The 16,743-nt window shown below is 40.1% G+C and overlaps 1 protein-coding gene across 1 annotated transcript in view; it reads right to left on the reverse strand.

The window, feature by feature from the left end:
* The window catches only part of man1a1 (mannosidase, alpha, class 1A, member 1), a 143,754-nt gene that overhangs the window by 54,235 nt on the left and 72,776 nt on the right, over positions 1–16,743 (reverse strand). The gene's annotated exons all lie outside the window — the stretch shown is intronic.

Raw genomic sequence — 16,743 nt, forward strand, 5'->3', positions numbered from 1 at the left:
TTGAGCAGAGAGCCGCAGGACACGACGCACTTTCACCCAACAAGATTTGGACTCTTTTTGCCTCCCAGCACATATAAGTCGGAGCCAAAAGCTGACCTGCAGAGCTCTGCGTCTGGAGCAAGGACTGAGGTCAGAGAGGAACATGCGCTGATGAACTGAAAAAATGATTTTGTTTTTTACGGCAGCATAACGTGGTTTGACGTGTTTTTAGAAGCCCTGCAGTTTCACCACAGCAGACCCACGCCAATATCATCTGTCTTTTCCTCAGGCTGCATTCACGCGTCCTGCAACCCCCTAATGTAGCACAAGCGACTTTATATTTCTTTATATATTGTTTTTTCATCGGATCGTTGTTATGATCTTTGATTTTCCGACCGCACTTTAAGGCAGCTCCATTTTTTACGGAGAAAGAGAGAAAGAAGAGAGACGGAGGGACAGAGCGACTGTGCTGGGGCTTGTTGCAGGAAACAATCAGCTGTTGCACAAACTCCTAGGTAGTTAAGTGTTTACATTTAATTTTTTTACTCCCGTAGTTCTTTAAAACGTTCTTGTGGCAGTGACAGAGGCAGGATGTTTACTGTTGACTGTACAGGACTCTCACATCGCCTCAAAATGGAGTCTGATCGTCGGTTACGTGAACGGTCACCACAGGGTGACGTTGGGTTGTTTCTCCACAAGTTGAAAAAGACGCCACAGCCCAAACACACTACGCCACTCTAAATGAATGGGAGGACTTTCCGCTGAACCACCTGATCTGGTCTGAACTCCAGCTAAGTCCTTACACATTCTTCTTCACATCTTTCCTTGACGTTTTCTGTCAGGGTCAAACAAAAGCAGTTGGGAAAAGACATGGGACATCATTTTTTGACACTTAGATCGCACAGTCTTTCCTCATGAAGATTATTTTAGTAGCCAAGTAATCTGCGATTATTCCATCTATTAATCAAGTAAATACTTTTGCTTAATCAAAGAGCAATAGTGACCTCTATATGTTTCAGACATGATGAAGACATAAATCTTTTGTTTGTTGGGGACTGTTTTAAGTGGCGGATTAATACACATTTGGAGCTCTATGAGTATTTACGACAACAGGACGATGAATGTAGAATTGGGGAAATTAACTTCAGTGCCCAGGTAAACAACAATGAAGGTACATGTCACCTAGTATCGTATAAGGCAGCGGCTCACAAATAAAATGTGTTTTTAAATAGTTTCTGGACAACAATGGAGCTCTAGAGCACAAAATGATAAGATACATCAGATTCTGTTAGCGAGATCAATTGTAAGTCTCTTTGTTGGGTTAGTCAACAATAAGACAAATATTGAATATCTCCTGACCCATCCTTTTAATCTGGATGCTATGCTGAGCTAACTGTTTTAATTCAGAGATGCAGCCCTCCAGGACTTTTTGTCTTGTCATGCTGCTGAGCAGAGCAAAGGCCAGCTTTATTTGAGTGCCACATTTACAGCACGCTTGCTGGAGCTGTAATTAAAAAAAAACACTACGAGTACACTACGTTGACTTACTTTGTATTTCACAGCCTGTGCCGAGGAAAAGTGAAACTGTTTGGGTCAACAGCTTTTTAATCAGGGCATTTGGTGGAACCTTTTCAAAATTAGTGCAAAAGCCTTGAGGCAGAGCTAAAAAATTTGGCTGCTGTGAGCTGGCCCGTGCTCTGGCAATGCAAGTTTGTTAATTACACTCATTCAGCAGGCTTCAGTGCATTTCTGAAGCCACCTTTTTCTTATTTGCAAACTAACTTAACTACAACTACAGCAACAGTGACCGCTGACGAAGAAATGGTCAATTGTAATATAAACGCTGGATGTAATGAATCTTATCCATCGCATTAGAGGTGGACGCATCTTACTGAACCGAAACATGTCCAGGACGAAATTAAACAAATTAGCTCTTAAGTTAAAAACAAACACAAAAATGTCAAATAAGACAAAAAAGACACAAGAATGAATGACAGGCGAACAAGTCAGAGATACGAGCAGAGAGAAAGATGAACAAAAGGCATGTCAGAGGCAACTGCTTATCTGTGATTAGATAAGAGTCAAACGTGAGAGCAAAGGGAGAGACTCTTGTTCTGCTTCCTCTGTCACTCAGAGATGCATGTGTGTGTGAGAGGGTATATTAACAAGGCAAATAGCTTCTTTGCCTTATCTTCCTTGCAGTGGGAAGAGATAAGGTCCAATGAGAGCGGGTCTCTGAAGCAGCCTGGCTCCCTTCAGGCCAGCTGACAGGAATTAGAAACAAAGCAAAACACATGAAAGAGACTTTTCTAACAATAACCTTCTGTCAGCCTGTTACCCCAGGGACACATCCGCACACTTGCTGGATATATATATACACATATACAGTAGGTTTATTAATATTACCTATACAGTAGGTTCACAAGATACTTGAAATGAGAAAGGCTTATGCGACGGTTTACATTAGCATACATTCTGGAAGAAACAAAACAGAACACATTCATTCCCAGCCTTTTAAAAAAAAAGAAAAGAAATCTGTGCTCACTGTATACACTGTCTGTGACTGTGAAGAGGTCATTTTCCAGGACTTTTCCAGGACATTTTCAGTGACGGTCTAACTGGTATGATAGACAGGGATCACGGCATGCACTGATACATCCCTCTCTGTGGAAGTCGATGGCTATAAATGAAATCATCTCTTAAATGCTTAGAAATTGTGATACATTTCACTTTTTTTTGTATAACCAAGTTACAATAATGGTTTGAGCAACCCTCACCTCAGCTATCATCTCTCTATAACTTCTACTCTCTCTAAAAGATAAAAATTAGCTTACCGAGTTTATGCACCAATCAAATATCAGGTAATCAAGCTACTTCTGCTAAAGTAGTTTCACTCTGGTAAAGCGTTTCCCCCAGATATCAATGACTCTTCGCAGCTCTAATACAGCAGCCCACACAGCAAGTTTTCGCACCATAACAGCCTATTCAAAATACTATTTTCCATAAACCAACGTTACCATTTCAACGTTCATTTGATCCTGAACATAACTCTCAATGTTATCCATTTTTCAGGAGCTCTAATAGATAGACTAGTAGTTCATTTCCAACTAAAGAGAAATCAGAGGATGTTGAAATCATTTTCCAGGACAACACTGGAATGTCAAGGACATTTGTCTTTTTTGTTTTTTATCTCAATCTCCATATATTTTCCAGGTTTTCCAGGACATGTGAGAACTGTTAAAGAAACTCAACCTGAAACACAGACCTCGCTCCCCTGAATGAGATACAGGTTGAAAAATAGCATCACTTCCCTTTAATCGTGTGCTTGAAGTAAGAGAAAGATCATGGTCGTGAGTAATTCATAAAAATTAAAACCTAGTCTGAGACAGGAAGTCGACCTATTAGTGTTGTACCATCAGGATAAAAATACTGCATTTACATTTATCTCACACTGTAAGCCAGAGTGCTAATGCCATGCTTATGCAGTGTGCATCATTTTCACGCCTCTTCACCTGCTGCTTTCTATGAAAATTCTACTCTGCCTGACAAGTTTGCAACTGATTTCTCACAAATGTACACACAACTCATAACTATAGGTGAAGATAAGAAGGCTACATGGCAGCTTTTCTTTGTTGCAGTCTAAAGTTACTTTTTTCCCCCACTGCCGTTTAATTTAAAAAAGAAAATATCCTGTCTCATAATATTTCATCTTCTAAAACATTTGCATTGTTACCCCCCCCACCACTTTCCTGTCTTGTGGCTCCACAGTGGCTGTCTTGGCTTTATCATTTGAAAGATTAAAACCTGCAATTGTTTTCCTTGGAATCTTTCAAGATGATAAATGGGATAGTTTTGTTTACTGTGTTTCAGTAGCTGTAGCAGCACTCAGGTGAGAGTAAAATGTTTCCGCAACCAAACAGGGCTGCTGATTGCTATTATTATGGTGCACCGCACAATGCAGTCGTGTATCTTTTGCTGTCTGCATGTCTGAAAAAATCAAACTTAGGATGAGTAAACGAGGATGCTTTAAAGAAGAATAAAAGCAGAGGATGATTTATTTATAAATGAAAAATCTATGTACAAATTGGAAAAGTATCTGAGATAAACTTAGTGAGAAAACCTAATTCCTACTATGCCACTGTTGGAAACAGGGATGGGAATTGATAAAATCGTATTGATACCAATGCCATTATTGATTCCCCTTATTACTCTCTATCAAATCCCTTATTGATTGCTGACAATTTTACGAAGCTATAAAATAAGTTAAATCAGGAACACTCAGCTTTTACATGCTTAGGTGTGTTTTATTTTTTAAGCATCCTTCCATTCACTCTTCTCACACGTGCTCACTCATTATTTGCTGTCCATCATTTCATCAGCTTTTCTCATCTATCCAATAGCACGGTGACGCAGCTACACCTGTTAGACTATCATCTTGCTGCTGCCTCTGCTTAAATATGATTCTCTTTCTCTGCCTTAGTACGTTCATGCGGCTGTTATCCGCACCTCTCTGTTGCTGTCCGTGTTTTCAGCGCCCGACAACCTCCCTATCACCGCCGGTGTTTGCAGATTCATCAGCTCCATCAGCCTCAGCAGAATCATCAGCCGCCACCACCACCAGTGGCTGGACTCCATAGGGGAGGATTTATCTTGCCACTCAGGGCAGTCGATTATAAATTTCCCTGTTGAGTCAAATTCCAAAGACTTTCTGATGATAGTTAATTAGCACTTATCATCCTCATCTGTTAGAATAAGCAATTGTCTTTTCTTCATCCACTTGTCTCTCCTGATTGAAATAACAGTCGGTCTACACAGCATCTTTCGACATCAACACAACTGTTTTATTAGTCTGAACACAGTGTAGCTGCATGGCGCCAATGTTAATAACAAAAGGATATTAACCCTTGATAACTAACGGACATGGTGCTCGGTTGGGAGGCTCTGGCACTCATACGTAGAGGTCAAATACATGAGATTCATAGAAGGATGTGTCAGAATAATGCTGGTGTGGAACAATCTGATCACAATTGTTCTGTGTGGTTCCTTAAAGACTGGCTCGATCTGGCTTGTCAGAAGATTCTAAAAGCAGTTACAAGCCCAGAGAACACAGTGACACAAAGCATGGTTCGGTCAACAATGTTCTGAATGTTTAATCAAAAACACGAGGGCGTTTACAAATGTGCAGTTCATTTAGATGATGGATAAGATTGGCGCCCCCAAAGGAAGAGAAGATGGTCCAAGGTTGCAAGTTTCCAGCAGCATATACACACACACGAGTCTGACATCATTGTTTTGCAACTCTCAGAAAGACATGCGTGGAGGCATACGATTCTGAGGGATCAGACTGTCTGGAACCACTTTTCGACTGGAAACGCTTCGGGATTCTCATCCCAAGTTGGAAAGGTGTTGTATGCAGATGAGTGACAAATACTTGATAAGAGGATTTACTCTTTCAACCTCTCTGAGAAGAGTTCATACTGTTACTATGTTGCACAAACAACAAAATGCCTGCATGTCAATATTTTAATAAACCTCTGCAAAGTGAGTTACGGCTGTACAGCTGCTCTCCTCCAGATTTCTAGCTTCAACCCGGGAGCAAGTTTCCCTCGTTCAGGTAATAAATAATGAGTTTTTATGTCCAGATACAGATGGTGTCATGATAGCAGGCGTCAATATAGCCTGTGTGTTTGTTCTCTGTTACAGCCCGGGAGGAGAAGGTTGCGGAGGAGGTTTTGTGCTGGACTAGTAGGCAAACCCTCTCATTTGACTGCCCTGACCACAGAAAAACCTCTTCCCTTTTGTTGTCGTTTTCTTTTTTATTTGGTAGAGGTTCAAATGTTACGCAGCATGAATGACCTACACAGACCAATAAGGCATCCTGCTGTGTGTGTGTGTGTGTGTGTGTGTGTGTGTGTGTGTGTGTGTGTGTGTGTGTGTGTGTGTGTGTGTGTGTGTGTGTGTGTGTGTTTATGAAGACAAGGGACAAAAAGGGGAGTGAGGGGAAAACAAAGCAGTGTGCTGTAGCAATTACACAGTCTGTCAAAGCACTGCAGGAGAAAAGACTCGGTTCTTCTTCTGACCGAGTGTGTGTATAGCACTAAGGAGGCGACAAAGTCGGCCTCACAACCCCCTGAATTTCATGTATGCTTGCAGGCACAAACACACACGCAGCGCCTCCACTGGCTCTGGTACACCACAGGGAAGAAGTTAGACTCAGCCCATGTGTGACCCTGTTGACCAAACCAATTTTCCCCTTGTCAAGAAGTGTGTGTGTGTGTGTGTGTGTGTGTGTTTGTGTCTAAGGCTGTGTGTTTTTGAGGCAGAATGGAGCAAAGGAGTGTGCACAAATAATGAACTGAGAGAACAATGCAGAAGTCTGGTCCAAAGGGAATATAACACAGGATCCTGCTGGATACACACAATTAACCCCAGAATGAAAGGATTGTGTGTGTGTGTGTGTGTATTTACTTGTATAACACAACTTGGATTATGACAGCCCCATTTGCTGTCTGCCCAGTAGGCCTATCCCATTACATCAGACTGTTAAGATGAACAGAGAACGGAGCCTATGGGCACTGACGTGGACGACGAGGTAAGGTGCACGTTGAGGTTCATAGCTATGTTAAATAAAGTCAGTGTAGAAGCTTCCCACACAACTTCAGATCCATACAATCAGCACAGTTTCAAGATTAGTGTGTTGGATATAAATGTCATCACTTCATCGTGTCGAGGGATTAGAACCAGAGAGGCGTAAGTGACATTTTGGATGAAATTGAGTTATTCATAAATCTCTTAATGAACTCTTTCTAGGGCCAAAGGGGTTCATGCGAATTCCAAACCAATCTAGAGTCATTAATCAAAAACCAAAAGACCTGACCCTGGACACATTGAACTATTTGGGGTCAAAAGGACGTAAGTGTGCTTAAAAAATAGAAAATATATTTTTAAATAAATGCCAGAATAGTGTCTATTAGGTTTATTGTCCCACACATGTTTATGAAGTGATGATTGAATCTAATTAACAAAGTCAGGACAAAATATGGTCACGTGTTTGTTTTGGCTCCACTAACAAAATGCCACTTTGTCGACTACATCCTTTTAGACATTTGTGTGAAATGTTGTGAAATGTCATAATTAGTACAGGAGTTATGAGATCACAGTAAAATTCCACCCCTAAAATCAAACTGGTTCATGTTTGAGTCAAAGTGGACATTTTTGCTAAATATGAAGACATGAGATATTGCATTCACCAGAATTAGACGGAGGAAAACATAATGCCTGTGGCCACCACTATCGCCGGTGTGGAGGCATAAAAACAAACTCCATTACTGTATGTTGTACTGTAGCTACAGAGGTTGACATATGTTATAGGTGAGTGAACACATCACCATATGTTATTGGACCACTGCAGGGTTGGAAATATAGTTTGCTTTCACCTGCCAATGTGTTTGGTGGATTCCAAAATTTACCTTCACTTTTTCTGGCTCATAAGTGAAGCAAACTTAGCAACCACTTGCATATTTTGCCAGCATTTGGCTGGTGGCTGGTGCCACAATAGTGACCATTGTGATTAATCATTCAAATAGGGGTGTGATGGTACACAGAGGTCCCGGCTCAGTTTACAACCAGGTTTAGGAGTCACAGTTCTGTACAGCAGAGGGAAAAAACAACAAAACAAATATGTTTCTTCTATTTTGAACAGACAGTAGTGCAAGTGTCAAAGACAGACACAGACCTTTTACTAGGGACTGAGCTGACATTTTTCCCACTAGTAACTTTGGTAAACAATGTAGATAATTAAAAATGAGGAACATTGCATACACTGAACAGTATGAGACACCTATTTACTTAATTTATGTAATTAACCTTTATTTAACCAGGAGTAACAGACTTATTGTGATTAAAAAAATCTCTTTTTTTCCAGAGTGTCCGAGCCAAGAAAAGCACCTGAAGCTACAAAGTAAATGGGATGATAAATAAATAAAACGAGTGTTTCAATTAGTCGGTTTATGTCTAAAGGCTGCTTAAAAGCAGCGGTGATAAGGAGTCGGGCCCTGGTTTGTTATTTCCTCGACCCGGAGATTGGCACATCTGTGCGTGTTTCCATTCACTCTCTCTCTGTTGCCGTTTCAGCTGACTGGGAAGCTGCTTAGCATACAGCTAAAGTCTCCAGGCAAAACGCGACTCAATGCTTTGATAAATCTACATGCAGTATATTCTGCATGAACTGAACCATGACAGATCTGCACGTATTCACAAACTGTGACGATCCCACATTCAAGAGAAAACTGTCTGAGGAGCTATTTATTTTTAGATATTAAAAACATACAGTGTAATGATATCTATCTATGAATAAAACCTAGGAAAAGACATTTGCGAGAGAACACACTGTATCTGCTGAAGCTCTTCGACTACAAAGAGACTGAAAAAGAAAATATACATCAGGAGAGGAATTGTTAATGCATTGCATAAAAGCAAGTGAAAGCAATATGATGCTACTAACCTTGTCCTAAAGTCAGATTTGTATGAGCGAAACTAAGGAAATATTCTGTACGTTCCTTACACATGGAAAAACAAGGTCAATGACCCTCTCACAGGAGCAGTTACACCTGATTCAAAGGCTGTTATAGTTGAACAGACACATCGTTATCCTCCACATTCACTCTCTGTCAGTCATTAGGTTGACATCATGCCGGCTTAGTGTAGACGTCTGCATGTAAGTGGGCGTTTGAGACAAAGATTAAGAATTAAAGCTCATTTGAAGGTGCCTTCAGGGTCAGGGGTTTAGTACAGAAAGGGTTTGATGATATTCTGCTTAGTGTAGTTTCATTGCTGCTTGTGGCATTTGTTCAAGTAACTCCTTTTCTTTTCCAGTTTTCTATTAACCTATATTGCATTGTTTTCCTTGCTGTGTATATGATCATCATGTCACCAATAAACTGGGCCTCACTCCATCATAAGATGATCAGAGATGTATCTATAAACATGAGCTACGACACGATACATTTTAATATATGATACCATAAAATCTGATACAGTTCTTAACATCAGTTGCCAGGGTACCCATGTTACCATACATTCTCTTTTATCCAGCCTTACCATATAATATGAAAAGCAGAAGTTTAAGAGTGACTAATTTAAACACACACATGTTCACAGACAGTAGAAGCCTTGTAGCCTTGTGTGATCAGTGATCCAATCAATTATTTTCTCTCTCTCATGACCTTTACAATATTGTGTGTGTGTGTGCGTGTGTGTGTGTGTGTGTGTGTGTGTGTGTCTGTGTGTGTGTTAGTGTGTGTGTGTGCCACCTCTATCTACTGAGTCACTGAACCGAGTTTCTTATTTAAAGTGGTTTTGGTCAGTCAGAAGGAAATACAACCTTGTGGCAGTTTTACAAGTGCACAGCTTCAGATCCCTACATTTTACCTTTTACGTAGGTCTGTGAGTGTATGACTTGTGTTTGAACCGACAACCTATTATAATCTAATTTATTTCAGCAAATAAGTGATAATTATATGGAAATTTGACAATGCACTGCTTAAATTACATTGGTAAATATATCTCAATAGCTTTAAGCAGATTGTATATCTCATTTGTATATCTCACTGCAAGTTCAGTTTTCCATATTTCTACACTAGAACCAAACCTGTGTCTAGCTTTGACAGCAGCATTTTTTATCATTTATATTTCATTGGACTTGTGTTGTGTCGAACAGCAAAATAAAAAATAAACCCTGACAGTGACTTGTTCATTGTGGCCTCTGCAGACTCACTTTCCCCTGGATGACTACAGAGCTCTATTTTAGACTGGATTTCTGCTTTGAAGCTTCTGTGATGTGCGCTTTGTACTCTTAGAGGCACTATAAAGACCTTTGTTTATACCAATCACGACAGAGACACTGAATATCTTTCACTCCTTTAATCAATCCTGATGAATTTTTGATATGTGCATTTTCTACATTTTTTCTCCTAAATACAGTGTTTAGGTGCTGAAACCATAGGTTGATTTAGCAATTTTGTATCCGCAGTAAATTAAAACTGTAACGGGAATTACAATAAACTTGTTTTGGGGTTTAAAACATATTCTTTATCTCCTCATGATGCAGAAGTGTTCTTTATCGTTGCATGCAATGTACAATCCTGTATATCCGGTGATAAAAGTGGGACTGAAATTTATAATTATGACTCTGTGATACTCAAAGCACAGGACAAGTCGGCCTTGTGCTCTGCAAACGTCATGCCAGCTGGGCTGTTTTGCACTATCTATATTTAAACTCTACAGAACCTGACCTTGGGGGCACTTTTCGAGATGGGAGCCGTTTGTGCAGGCGTTTCGGGGAGGGCTTTCCTTGCAAGGAAATGATTTGGAATAAACTCTCACAACAAGTTTGATGACTAATTTATCAGTTCAGTTATTTGTCAAGCAGAAACACCAAACATTTGCCCGTCATTAAAATTGAATATCTTTGGGATTTTTGGCTGTTGCTTGGATGGAACTAGCAATTTAAAGACATTATCTTGAGCCCTAGGAAAAAAAGGAACATTTTCAGTATTTTTTGACAATTTATTCTCTGAAAGAAGTATTATAATGCAGTTATTCAATCAATGCATATTTTTGTAGTGGAGTCTGAACTTTATTAAGGGATTAAAGGAAAAATATAGCACATTCTTATTAGAGTACTCTCAGCTAGCCTTCAAGTAACCTCTGGGATCAGGAGGGGTAAAACACTCTGGCTTGTTTGCATTTCTTTAAACCAATAAATGTGGGTGGCTGTAACAGTGTTTTACATAGTGTTCTGCAACATTATAAACTTTTTTAATTACATCTCAAACTATTCAGCGTATCAGCAATAACCAATGACAGATTTTATGACTCAAGGTCAAACGGACAAAGTGACCGTATGCATCATACTGGTCAGACACGATTATTTCCTATTTTCTGCCCTCAATCCTCCTCCTTCCATCTGTAGCCCTGCTCCCTCTCCTCAGAGCAGATTAGTCCAGTCTAAAAAGAGATTAAGATAGATATCCAGAAAATTCATTCTCTACGGTTGGTCAATAACCTTTACTCGGCTGTGTGTGTGTGTATGTGTATGTGTATGTGTATGTGTGTGTGTGTGTGTGTGTGTGTGTGTGTGTGTGTGTGTGTGTGTGTAGATATGTAAGGCGCTTTACTTGGGCACAGCAGGAGATAGCAGAGATGGCCAAAAGGGGAAAGGGGTCGGTGGGGGGAAGTTGTTTTTCCTCTTTTTGTCTCTCCAGCAAAGCCAATTTTCTCACTGAGTGAATGGGATTTCATGTGGATAGAAGACAGAAGCTGTCTGTCAGCTCCACCCAACACACTGCAACTACTGTGTGTGTGTGCGTGCATGTGCGTGCGTGTGTGTGTGTGTGTGTGTGTGTCAGTGGCCAGTAGTGCAGGTTAGTGTGCTGACCTACACAGGCGAGAGGTCACAGATGGGATTACACTGTAGGCGTAAGCTTTGCGTCAATGAGCTTCACCCTGTCTGTGAGCGTGTCTGTACCAGGGCCAGGTATTGACAAAAAGTCTGAAGTATAAATAGCTTAATATAGATGGATCCATCACATTCTGTGGGTAGGGGTTGCACATTTTCAGACAGTCCCTCCTGGAATACATTTAAAGCATTGCACTTTGTTGTACACACAAATAAATAGTTGTGTAACAACGAGAAGTTCAAACCCTGTCTGCTTTCTCAGTTACATCATCATTTATATACTGTAGGTCTAAGATGTTGACTTTACTGTCAACCTGTCAAGTCAGAGATTCCTCAATTTGCTATGGAACCTTGCAGAAAACCTTGGGCTCATTTCTTGTAGGTCTTTCTTACTTTCTAACTCCTACACTCACAATTTTTAGACATCTCAGTGTGGGTATCTGCTGCCTCCAGGGTTTTAGCTGCATCTCTTTTGGAAAAAGATGAAAACTGGAGCAAAGGAGGAAACTCTCCCACAGATCCATCTATATGCTATGTCTCTGTAGTTCTTTTTAAGGAACATGGAGGGACTGGAGCCTATCCCACAGTGCATTAAGCAAAAAGTGCGGACATACTCTCGACAGGTCACCAGCAGGGATGTTAGGATTGACCGTTTTTATTATAACTCTTAAAAAAAATGTCACAGTTTCATAACCGTAAGAACTGAAGAAGACAACAGAAGTATGTGTGCGTCGGTTTGTTTTGTGTGTGAGCGAGTCGTCCTGCCACTCATTTGAAGAGTTAAGAAGAAAAGAAGAACTGTAAAAAAGTGAAAAGGGAAGGGACATGGGATGTGGATGGATATCCAATTTGCAAAGTGTGCCGTCAAAAAGTGATTGCAAAGGATTCCACACTTCCAACAACTTCAAGATAATCATCCACCCCTTTATGCTTGAGTCAAAGTAAAAAAATAAAATAACAAATAAATAAACATATGATGTTACTAAGTTGGAACTAAGCAGTTTAAACTCTGGAGTAGTTCACAACATGTTCCTGTTTACTTTCTGAATCTTGCAGGGGTATGTAGTAGTTGCCTGGATGTAACTTTAGTTCTATGAGCAGTTTAGAGTCTAAAATTCACATGACTTGTAACTTTAAAGAAGCCAAAACATTCAACAGGAATCCACAAGAACATGGGTAAGAACATGCAAAAGATCTGAATTTTTAATAAACTGAATAAAACGCGGTATCAACGTATTGTTATATAGAGAGAGACACGAATAAAAGCCATCGCAAAAGCAGTGTTCTTTTGTCTAGTAACATAAAACCCGATATCTTCACTTAAACATTTGAGAACAAGAAACTAGTATAACAATCATACAAGATTTCACCATTTAATAGATGCTTTTACGTCTATCTAAAGTAATCTACAGAGGCACGTCTGCAAGTATTTTTAGCTTAACAGGCTCCATTAGACATCAAACTCTAACCCTGTGTGCAAGTGTCTTGTTCTATCCACTCGGCAGCAAAAATAATACACTGAAGGATGACTGAAGCAAGCAGAAAAGTGTCAAGATATTCCTCCAGCTTTCTATCCTTTTCTATTCTCCCATCCATCCAGCGGCTCCACAATGAAGTGGGATGGAGTAAATAGAGAGCTGTGGATATGTCCGTATCACGCTCGATGGATGTCTGGTTGGAGGTCGCAGTCTCAGGAGGCGGTCTGTCACCGAGTGTTGCTCTTGGCTGCCTCTTTGTTCATGCATGAGTGTTTGTGTCACACATGTCTCTGCCTGTAGGTGTCCACTGTACATTCAGTTCAAGACAGGGATTAAGGAGTCTTGTGTCCTAATCCTCAATTTGCAGAGGATATTAATGCACATTCAAAAGTAGCAATCAAATACTTTAAACTAATGTCGTACACAAGAAAATGCCCAAGAAGTGAAAAGGACCACAGCCATACACACATGCAAGATTTAGGAAGCAAGCCAGCCTTCTATTCCCCTGCAGCTTCCCGTCTCACTCAATCCTCGTCTCACTAAGTCATTCTTCCTCTCCTCAATGTAAAACCATTTTTTCAAGCCAGCCATTTACCTATTGTCAAACATATCTTCTTCTTTTTCTTCTCTTTCTGCTGTATTTTCCATTATCTGAGCCAATGGCTAAGAACTGGTCCTCTTTCTCTCAAGCCTCTCGGATAAGTCCTTTAGTCATCTCATTTGGTGTTCTCAACAAAGCTTCCTGAATTGGTTCGTGAGGAGGGATTTGTGCGTGTGCATCTGGATTTGGTATTTTTGGGGCTCTTTCTAATTACAGAGGGTTGCATGTTAATTGAGGACAAATGAGACAGACCGAATTTCAGCACGTCACACAACATATTCCCTCTTATAATTAAACAAATCTGACATGTGAGACTTGGCTCTTGGTACTCTTTGGTAGAGTGTGGTCTTTACCTAATCCATATGTAAAGTGTCCTGAGATAACTTTTGTTATGATTTGGCACTATAAATAAAATAAAATTGAACTGAATTGAATGAGAATATGTTGGGTAAAGTTGCACACATTTTAGTTTTTGTTTAGTTATGCTTAGTTCCAGAGAGTCATGGGTATTTTTAACACTTCCATTGAGAGCCAGAGGTGGACAGATAAGGCAGATGAGGGAAGCAGAGTTAGTCTAAGTGTTGGACTGAGGGGACAAGCCTTGTCACATTAAGGGTTTTCACACTGACACAAATCCCACAAAGCCCATAGCTAGCGCAACTTAATTTTATTCACCACTCATTATGCACTCACTCAGGGCTAACAGTAAATGTTATGAATCACACTTAAACATTAGAGCCCTGAGTGAACAAATTGCTGACAGCACACAGCTTGTTCCAGTTTGTTTGGACATAAAACATTTAATGGGTTCTAGCTTTGACTCACACTAGTTCTCCAAATCTTGTGTTTTGGCAGTAACTGTGCCTTGGATAGAAAGGTTTACCTCCTGAACTTGCTGTTGTTGATAAGTTGGACATAATTAAGCATATCTGGATGTTTATTACGTTTAAGAAATATTTGGAAAGCTACCACCAGTACTTGTGAGAAAATGTAGTACAGGAGCCACATAACTTGATTGTATTTAAGCAAGCAGCTGTTCAAGTCACCACCCTGTCAGCCATATGGCGCTGCAGCACATCAAAACACTGTGTACATCCAGACTTTCTGATATTTCCAAATTCCAGTGCAAGAACTGTTAACTTGTCTGAAAAACTGTGACATTCTGCCTCATGGTTTCTCTGCTAATCTTTGCTAATCCCTTGTAATACACGGACCATGAATGCAAGCTATCAACTGGGAGATATACATTATTATATTTTGCAAACATCCTACTTGTAAATTGATGTCAGAAGATGCTAGATATTTACTCTCATCATCATACCAGAGGTGTCCAAACACAGGCTGCGACATGGGTCATAAGTCATGTTTATCCTGATTAAATAAATATCTTGGGACGGTGGATATATATGGGGAAAGGACAAAACTGGTTATAGCAAAACAACACATGAGATCCTGTTTATTTGAGAATAACACAGATGCTGACTATCAACTGAGGAAGAAAATGGCCTAATCAGAGTCTAAGCACATACGTCTGCCTGACAGCAGCACCAGTATCCTTTAATGACCCAGAAATCCTCGGTGAGACTGAATCCTAATTAGTTCTTAAAACTTCAAGGACCCCTACCAAAGTCCACTACGTATATTTTAAACAACGTTAGTAATCAGTGATTGTATGATTTTATCATGAAGGCTGAGCATGAAAGTGACAGATGAATGCGTCCCTGATTGCAGATCAGAGTGTGCTGAGTTTTGTGAATTTTACTCATGAAAAGCAATTTTAATGGCGACCAATCAATTAGCAGAAGGATTTGGCAATGTGCTGCGTTGTCCTGAGCCAGACTGCGCAGCTTCATGTGCCATCTGATCAATCACTGACAATAAAAAGGAAATGAATCGAGGCCTGGCAGCAGGAGCCTGAAGTTCAGCTAATTTCTGTTGTTCCTGCAATACAAATCCATGGAACAACTAAAGTTTGCCAAACTAAAACAGATCTGTGCAGCGGTCTATTGGCAGCCAAAGATGAAAATCAAAATTACAAGAACACAGCGTAGAGTGGACCAGCAGTAACAAAATGTCTGTTTCTTGTATGATTTATGCATGGTGAAGATTTATAAAGTCAGAGTACAAAGATATCCCAGTTTGGAGAGGGGGGATGATTACAACTCTTTCAATGTACAGGATATATAGACTTTATATTTATGTAGACCATGGGTGTCAAACTGATCCAGTAAAGGGCCGTGTGGCTGCAGATTTTCATTCCAACCAATCAAAAACACACCTGGTCCAACAAATCAACTGTGTGAAGACAGTTCCGGTGATTGAATAAGTCGACTCAGGTGTGTTCTTGCTTGGTTGGAATGAAAACCTGCAGCCACACAGCCCTTTACTGGATCAGTTTGACACCCATGATGTAGACTTTGATATAGGATTTACGGGTAGTTCGACCCCCAGCTATAAGACGTTCACTAAATGATCCATCCTTATTCTTCTCACGTGCTGAGCTTTCCTACATGTCTGCGTTCACACCAGGTAAGGAAACAAAAGAGTCTTCCTCTACGATGGATCGACCAGTTCAACCGGCAGCTGCTGTGAAGGCAAGAAATTATTTTCATTCCTGTCAGTTCCTTAACCTGCAATGGGCTGACAGAAACATCAGCAGTGATATAAAGTGATGAAACTCATTGTTAAAGTCTGGAATTTTATCAAAATACTCGAGCTGTGGCCTTTTTCTCAAAGAAGACAATACAATTATTACGTCTGTTGTGTTTCTAAAAGCTTTGATTTTCCCTTTAGATGAGTTTCACTGCAGTCCAGTTGTGTCTCTGTCTAAAGCAGGTCCATAAGACACCTGAGAATCGAGCCTCTGCTATGGTTTGCCAGTGACGGGATTTTCACTCTAATCTGGGTTGTTTTAAGGGATGAAGGAGGCAGCTGGGACACTCATCCCCGCCATCACCAGATTACTCTGTCAGACGCTACTAAAGGATATTGGGATTAGCCTTCATCACAATCAAGCATCATCATTGTTGTTTTAGGATAACAGTTTGGATGGAGGCTGAAAACCACTTCTTATAATGAATGAAATTTTAAATACAGATCTTCACAGCAAGGATTCTTACTCACTGTAATTTGAATTGTACACATTGTATTCACTTCATGGAGGAACTACTTGAGGATTTTATTGTATTATAGTAATTATACAATATTATTTTGTATTGCTTCCTGCC

This window comes from Echiichthys vipera (assembly GCF_963691815.1).
Source record: "Echiichthys vipera genome assembly, chromosome: 19".
Classification (NCBI taxonomy): Eukaryota; Metazoa; Chordata; class Actinopteri; order Perciformes; family Trachinidae; genus Echiichthys; species Echiichthys vipera.